General features: G+C 41.9%; 1 pseudogene; it reads left to right on the top strand.

The window, feature by feature from the left end:
- Positions 1-3929: 3929 nt before the first annotated feature.
- On the top strand, positions 3930-7288 carry LOC118894056 (annotated as a pseudogene).
- Positions 7289-9001: the final 1713 nt, after the last annotated feature.

Here is a 9001-nt window from a genome sequence, read left to right as displayed (position 1 = left end):
TTGGCAGGCAGATTCTCAACCACTGCGCCCCCAGGGAAGCCCCATGCATGTTTATTTTAGTTAGGAATGAGCATGAGGAAGGACCTCGGCTTTTAAACATAAAACTGTCCAGAGCCTTTGTGAGAGGAGCACCCTCAAAATACTTAGATACGTGGGATCCCATTTTCTAGAGGTTTTTCCTCTAGAGCAAAGAACAATTTTCAAGCAGCTTAAACAGCTTACAGCACAAATGGCTCAATTCAAATAGTGTGCAAGCTAACCCCAGCCTGTCTTAAGGAGACAGTTTGGTCTTGGAGGAGCCAGGCCAGAGACCTTTTCTTTAGCCAGTGTCCAGAAGACAGCTTTCCAAAGGAGTAGGCCAAAAGCTGAAAACCTGACACCGTTTCAGATAAAAAACACTTGTTCACAAAGGAATGGGTAGAGGCTAGACAGCTTCAGGAGAAGCAACCCCTGTTCTTAATGGAAAAGGCCAGAGGCTAGCCAGTTTCAGGGAAATGGTGTGATCTCAAAATCAGACCTGAAGAGCCAAATGAGTACTCGCATACAAAACACGGCCTAACCAGAAAGGCAGAACCCTTAAATGGATCCCCAGTAAAGCTTGGAGAGGTTCACATGCAAGGAATGCATGAGCTTGAATCCAAGAGAAGGATGTACCTTCAAACAGTAGGCTCGGTGAGAAAAGCAGCGAGTGACAAAGGTCTCATTTGTGGGTACTGGACCTTTTGCTCACCAGCTCAACAGCCCTCGAGCTGTGAGGGGTCCCTGTACAGGCCTCCAAAACATTGACCTAAAACAATAGACAGCCAGATTTTTCTCCAGAAAAGATAGATTTATTTGGGATCAGTAGAGAACTGCAGTTCAGGGTCTGTAACCATGGTGAGCCATGTACAAGTTCCCACATGGAAAAGGAAGGAGAACACTTTTATGGAGGGGAAAAGGAAGCTGGGAGAGATATGGTAAACAAAGAGCCCATCCATGGCTTTTCATTGGCTGACTCCTTGCCAGGAAAGACGAGGAGTCTTTCTTCTTCTTAATGGTCTCTGCTATTGTCACAGGGTGAGAGAGCATCCCCGTCTGGTCTCTCGACTCCGCTTAACTGAAGTTTCTGTTTATTAATTTTTTACAAGTTGGTGGAGTGAGTAAAACAGACCCTCTCCAATACAAGCGGGACCAGTTGAAGGATTGAGTAACCAAAAGACTGACCCTCCAGAGAGTAAAGGGAACGTCTCCTACCTGACTGCCTTAGAGCTGGAATATGGATTTACTGATGCCTTTGGACTCAAACTGAAACATAGGCTCTTCCTGAGCCTCAAGCCTACTGACCTTTGGACTGGAGCTATACTGTTGGATCGCCTGGTCCTCAGGCCTTCAAACTGAGACTAGAACTACACTATTGACTCTCCTGGGCCTCCAGCTTGAGGGTTGTTGATATTGGGACTATATATATATATATATATATATATATATATATATATATATATATATATATATATATATATATATATATATATATATAGTGTTTCTGTTTCTCTGCAGAACCTTGACTAACACAGATTTTGGTACCAAGAATGATTAAAGAGGAACAGAATTGTAAGGATAAATTTTCTAATTTAGTTCTGGGGGTTCTGGAACTGGCTCTCAAGTCTTATTATATTTAAAGATATGAATGACTTTATTTCCAATAGTAAAAGAGATCATTGATAGCCTACAGAATGATCTAGCAATGGAGGTATACAAAATGTCACCACTGGATAATCCTAATCAACTTTTTGTAAGAAGCAAGGAGCTTGATAACTGTGTATTTGATACTTTGGGATTTTTTTCTCAAACTAATGAATGTCAGTGAGACTGGTTGGTTGCTCCTAATGTCACTGGACAAAGTAGGGCAAGAAATAAATGAGATCAGGGATTTTAATTCCAAGGTCAAGGGTCACATGAAGACCTAAAAACTTCTTTGTGTGCCCTGAAAGAGACTTATCTTCGATAGCCACAAGACTGAGAATGTTGAAAACCTAACCCAGAATTCCTTCCTGCCAATGGGTGAATTTCAATGCAAATTAAATTCCCAACCTCACAGAGTGTCTACTGTAAATGTGAGGGCATTACTTTGTAGAGAATGGGGTCCTATAAGCTGGAAAGGGGACTTGTGGGAAGACTCCAGTAAAGCTGGGGATATCAAACCCCTAAATTCTGGTGAGTCTTCTTTGCCCATGGAAGAGGCCTCCCCACTCCCAGTGGAGGCGGCCTCCACATCCTCGGTGTAAATTCCACCTTGTCTGAAAAGATCAACTCTGCATTCCCAGAGGAAACTGTGATGACCTCCCCAGAGGAAGTTGTTATCGCAAGACAATGCAGATTCTCCTCGGGACTCAGCCCCCCTCCCCCAGTCTTCTTTGCTTCTAGGCCTATAATTAGACTCAAGTCCCAGCAGACCCCTAAAAGTGAGGAATAAAGTGTAACCCATGAGGAGGTGCACTAACACCTCCAAATAGCTACTTGAGTTTTCTAATTTACACAGACAGAAGTTTGGGGAACATGTCCTCTGGGAATGGAAGGGTGTGGGATAATGTTGGAAAAAATATAAAGTTGGACCAGGCTGAATTTATTGATATGGACTCTCTAAGCAGATTCTACATTTAATATTGCAACTTGGGGAGTTAGAAATGACTAACAGTTTGCCTGAAACATAGATCATTGACAGGTGGCCCACAATGAATGAGTTAGAAATGTCAGACTGAAGCTGAATCTGGCCTCTGTACCCCAACACCAAATTAAATCTCAGAGACAGAGTTTTGGGTGAAGTAGAAAAGAATAGCTTTATTGCTTTGCCAGGCAAAGTGGGCCACAGCAGACTAATGCCCTTAAAACTGTGTGTCCCAAACTGGAGCAGGTAGGAGGAGTTTTATAATAATGGTCCAAAGATGGTGTGATCAGCTCATGGACATTCTTCTGATTGGTTGGTGGTGAGGTAAGTGGGAGTCAGCGTCATCAACCTTCTGGTTCCAACCTGTCTGGGGTCTACATGCTTGTGGGCAGCATACAGTTAACTTCTCCCACTTGGTGAGAAGTTTTCAGTATGCAGAAATTTTCCAGTGTCTGCAAAACAGCTCAAAGATGTTGTTATGTATACCCCTTGAGGGAGAACCAGGACCTTGCCCCAAGGCTGCACTACTGTTTCTTGACTGTTCCTCCCTTTTCTCTGTATTGCCTCCCTTCTCTAATTAGCAACTGTTTTGGGCAAGGTCATGGAGGCTGAATGAAGCCTATTTCCTGTAATTGACACAGAAGGGCTTTTGTGCCCAGGAACCCCACGGGGTTCTGCTCAGTTTCAGAACCTGCCTTGATTTAATGTAGAAGAAGTGATTCAATGGCTTAGCGGGATTGGAATTTTAGAGTAGATTTGTCATTTAAAAACTACTCACCCACACTGGGAAGGTCCAGAGATACAACTTTCATCACATCTGTGAGGAATACTTTTGTAAGCTCTGTGATCACTCTTTGTTGTAGAACAGACCTTACAGTGGGCACTGTGGTCACTGAATTGGGAAACCTAAATGCAAGGGGAGTAATTGATCCTGGAGTGGTAGGGACAAAGTGTCAGCATCAATCACCAAGGGCAAGGTGAGTGTGGTTCCCATAAACAGACCTTAGGGTGAAAGCAGTAATAAGAATTGTTTGACTCGCAGAGACCTATGACATTGGCTAGCTGATCCTGGAGTTCCTAGAAGTGAAATAAATAGGAAATCTATTAAAATGTTACTTGATCTGTAAAAGCAGAAAAATTCTAGAACAAGTGAACAAAAGTCTAAGCTGAATCAAAAACAGATTTCTGAGCCAGTTTGCAGACCCAGAAAACTTTGAATGAAGAGAAGGTTGGGCCCCCTTGAGGAGGGCCTCTGGTACACTGCTAAAAATGTATCATTCATTTTTCTCCTAGCCTTACTCAAAGGGACGTATGATCTTTTGCCAGGGTAACTGTGCACTGGGGGAAAGGAAATCATCAGACTTTGGGGGGCAACGGTTCTGAACTGACATCAATACCAGGAGACCCAAAACATCACTGTTGTCTATCAGTCAGAGTAGGGACTTTCAGAAGTCTGGTGACCAATGGAGTTTTAGCTCAAATCTATCTCATAGTGGGACAAGTGTATCTCCCAACCCATCCTGTGGTTACTTCCCCAGTTCTGAAATGCATAATTGGATTAGATACACTCATAAGTTGGCTTTGTCCCCTTACCTGTGAACTGAGGGCTCTTATGGTCAGAAAGGCCAAGTGGAAGCTGCTGTTAACTGTCTCTAGGAGAATAATAAGCCAAAAGCAATCTTGTAGGGATTGCAGAGAACAGTGCCACCATCAAGGATTTAAAGGTTGCAGTGTGGTGATTTCTACTACATCCCCATTGAACTTGCTTATTTGGCCTGTGCAGAAGACAGATGGACTTCAGAAAATAACAGTGGATCATCATAACTTTAACCAGGTTATGACTCCAATTGCAGCTTCTGTACCAGAGGTGGTTTCACTGCTTGAGGAAATTAATGTATCGCCTGGTTCCTGGAATGCAGCTCTTGATCTGGCAAATATTTTTTTTTCCTCCATACTTGTCAGTAGGATCATGAGAAGCAGTTTGTTTATAGCTGGCAAGGTCAGCAATACAGTATCACTGTCTTACCTCAAGAGTCTATCAACTCTCCTGCTCTATGTCATAATTTAGTTCCCAGAGATCTTGATCACTTCCCTTCCACAAGGTATTACACTGGTTTATTACACTGATGACATTATGCTGATTGGACCTCCTGAGCAGGAAGGAGCAACTACTCCAGACTTACTGGTAAGAGAGTTACCTGTCAGAGTGTGGGGAAAAAATATGACAAAAATTCAGGGGCCCTACCTCAGTGAAATTTCTAGGAGTTCAGTGGTGTGAGGCATGTCAAAATATCCCTTCAAAGGTGAATCTGGCCCCTCCTACAACCAAAAATGAAACACAACACCTAGAGGACCTCTCTTGATATTGGAGGCAACATATTTCTCCTTTGGGTTTGTCACTCTATTCTATTCACTGAGTAATCCAAAAAGTTGCTAGTTTTGAGTGAGGCCCAGAACAAGATAAAGCTCCTTAAGAGACCCAGGCTGCCGTGGAAACTGCCCTGCTGCTTGGTTCATATGATCCAGCAGATCCAGTGGTGCTTGAAGTGGCAGTGGCAGATAGGGATGCTGTTTGGAGACTTTTGCAGGCCCCCATAGGTGGATCACAGGTCCTCAGGATTTTGGAGCAAAGCCCTGCTATCCTCTGTAAACTACTATCCTTTCGAAAAACAGCTCTTGGCCTGCTACTGGGCAATAGTAGAGACTGAACAGTTAACCATGGGCTGCCAAGTTGCCATTATAGCTGCCTATCATGAACTGGGTGTAATCTGACCCACCAAGCCATAAAACACCAACACCAACACCCGATCTTTGAATGGAAGTAAATATACATGATTAGATTTGAGCTAGCCCTGAAGGCACAAGTAAGTTACATGAAGGAGTGGCCCAAATGCTCATGGTCCCCACTCTTGCTACATGGTTTTCTCTGTCCCAGCCTACACCTTTGGTCTCAGGAAAAATTCCCTAAGATTGGTTGACAGAGAAAGAGAACTATTGGGCCTGGTTTACTGATGTTTCTGCATGATAGGCAGGCACCACCTTAAAGTAGAAAACTTCAGCACTGAAATTCCTTTCTGAGACATTCATGAAGAACAGTGGTGAAGGGGAATCCTCCCAATGGACAGTACTTCGAGACGGTTACCCAGATGTTCGCTTTGCTTGGAAGGGGAAATGGTCAGTCATGAGATTATATACTGATTCATGACCTGTGGCCAATGTTTGGCTGGATGGTCAGGGATTTGGAAGGAACATGTTTGGAAAACTGGTGACAAGGAAATGTAGGGAAGGAGCATGTGGGTAGACCTCTCTGAATGGAAAAAAAAACATGAAAATATTTGTGTCCCATGTGAATGATCATCAAAGAGAGCATTTTAACAATCAAGTGGATAGAACGACACATTCTGTGTATGCCACCAGTCAGCATTTTTCCTCAGCCATCTGTGTCATTACCCAGTGGACTCAGGAACAAAGTGGCCATGGTGGCAGGGATGGAGGTTATGCATGCATTCAGCGCCATGGACTTCATTCACTGAGGCCAACCTGGATTCAGCCACCATTGAGGTCCAATCTGCCAGCAGCAGAGGCCAACACTGAGTCCCTGATATGGCACCGTTCCCTGGGGGTGGTCAGCTAGCTACCTGGTGGCAGGTTGACTAACTTTGACAGCTTCTATCTAGGAATGGGCTATGTTTTACTCTTACTGGAATAGATTTACTCTGAATACAAATTTGCTTTCCCTGCAAGCAATGCTTCTGCCAAAACCCTCAGTCTTTCAAAATGCTTTATCCACCATCCTGATATTTTACACAGCATTGCTTCTGATTAAGGAACTCACTTCACAGCAGAAAAATTATGTCAATGGGCTCCTAATCATGAAATTCTCTGTTTTCCATGACAGAATGGTATAATAGCTTTTGGAAGACTCAGTTACAGCACCAGCTAGGTGGCAATACTTTGCCAAGCTGAGGTAAGATTCTCCAGAGGCTACATGTGCTCTGAATCGTCATTCAATATATGGTGCTTTTTCTTCCACAGCCAGGATTAATGGGTCCAGGAATCAAGACGTGAAAGTGAGAATGGCACCACTTACTTTTACCTCTAGTGACACACCTTAGCAAAATTTTTGCTTCCTGTTACCATGACCTTATGCTCTGCTGTCCTAGAGGTTTTAGTTCCAAAAGAAGGAATGCTTTCACCAGGAGATACATCAATGTTTCCATTAAACTGAAAGTTAAGACTGTTGCTCAGCCGTTCTGGGCTCCTTATGCCTCCAAATCAACAGGCAAAGCAGGGAGTTAATGTGCTGTCTCGGGTGATTGATCCTGACTACCAAGGAGATGTTGGACAACTACGCTACAGTGGACATAAGGAAGAATGTGTCTGGAATATAGATTTCTTAGGACATCTCTTAATATTACCATGTTTTGTGACTATGGCCAATGGAAAACTACAGTCCAATCCAGGCAGGACTACTGATGGGTCTGACTCTTCAGGAATTCAGAAATAAAGGTGTGGGTCAGCCCACCAGTTAAAGAACTTCCACCAGCTGAGGTGCTTGCTAAAAGCAGAGGGAATACAGAATGGATAATAGAAGAAGTTAGTCATAAATACCAGCTTTGAGCACAAAATCAGTTACAGAAATAAGGACCTCCTCACTATGTAATGACTATGTTGGGGGATGTGTGTGTGTGTGTGTGTGTGTGTGTTTGTGTGTAGAAAAGATCTTTGTTTTCATACCTCTCTTATTCTCTTATTATATAACATAAAATGTGTTGATTTTATATTATAGTATTTAAGTATTATCAATTCTACATCATAGTATTTTAGTTATGGGATATCAAAAAAAGTAAACATCACTCATGAACTTTACCTTCTCCTCTGCGGAAGGAGTTAGTGTATTCTTTATTGTATGCAGAATAGCTGTATCATGTTAGGTAAAATTATGACCTTGTTATTGTCTTTCATTGGTGATTAAGTATGGTTTTAAGGAGATACGTATGGGTGCCATGTTGACAAGGCATGGACTTATGATGGTTAATTTGTGTCAACTTGAGTAGGCCCCCAGGGTGCCCAGACATTTGGTCAGACATTATTCTAGGTGTGTCTGTGAAGGTGTTTTGGAAGAGATTAACATTTGAATTAGTAGACAGAGTAAAGTGATTGTCCTTCCCAATATTGGTGGACATCATCCAATCTTATGAAGGTCTGAATAGAACAAAAAGACTGACCCTCTAGAGAGTAAAGGAATTTCTTCCTGCACTTCTGCCCTCAAGCTGGGACATAGTTTTTTTTTTTTTTTTTTACTTTATTTATTTTTAAAAATATTTTAATTTTATTGGAGTATAGTTGATTCACAGTGTTGTGTTAGTTTCAGGTGTACATCAAAGTGATTCAGTTATACATATACATATATTCGTTTGTTTTTAGATTCTTTTCTCATATAGGTTATCACAGAATACTGAGTAGAGTTCCCTGTGCTATACAGTAGGTCATTGTTGGTTATCTATCTTACGTATAGTAGTGTGTGTGTTCATCCCAAGCTCCTGATTTATCCCTCCCCCACCGTGTTTCTCCCTTGGTAACCATAAGTTTGTTTTCAATATCTGTAAGTCTGTTTCTGTTTCGTAAATAAGTTCATTTGCATCTTTTTAAAAATTAGATTCCACATATGAGTGGTATCATATGATATCTGCCTTTCTCTGTCTGACTTACTTCACTTAGTATGATAATCTCTAGGTCCATCCATGTTGCTGCAAATGGCATTATTTCATTCTTTTTTATGGCTGAGTAATATTCCATTGTATATATGTACCACATCTTCTTTATCCATTCATCTGTCTATGGGCATTTAGATTGCTTCTATGTCTTGGCTATTGTAAATAGTGCTGAAATGAACATCTGGGTGCATGTATCCTTTTAGATTATGGTTTTCTATTTATGCCCAGGAGTGGGACACTGCTCTTTTCCTCCCTTTGGACTCTAACTGAAACATCAGCTCTTCCTGAATCTTGAGCCTACCAGCCTTTGGAATAGAAATACACTATCGACACTCCAGGTCTTCAGGCTTGCAGACTGCAGATCTTGGGACTTACAGGCCTCCATAATCACATGAGTGAATTCTTTATGATAAATTGCTCTCTCTCTCTCTCTCTCTCTGTCCTATTTATTCTGTTTTTCTGGATAACTCTGACTAATAGAGAGGAGGCTAATTGTTCATGTTTTTCTTGAAATCATTCTACTTTGTTCATCAACATTTGTAAACTTTTCTTCTCTACTTCTAGTGAGAACTGCATAAGACATTAAATAAATTAAGTTCTATATGCCAAGATATTGATAGGGATTCAGTGACCATCCCCC

The sequence above is a fragment of the Balaenoptera musculus genome, chromosome 4, assembly GCF_009873245.2.
Source record: "Balaenoptera musculus isolate JJ_BM4_2016_0621 chromosome 4, mBalMus1.pri.v3, whole genome shotgun sequence".
Taxonomy (NCBI): Eukaryota; Metazoa; Chordata; class Mammalia; order Artiodactyla; family Balaenopteridae; genus Balaenoptera; species Balaenoptera musculus.
Note: the sequence above shows the minus strand (reverse complement) of the source record. Positions and strands in the feature narration are given on the sequence as shown.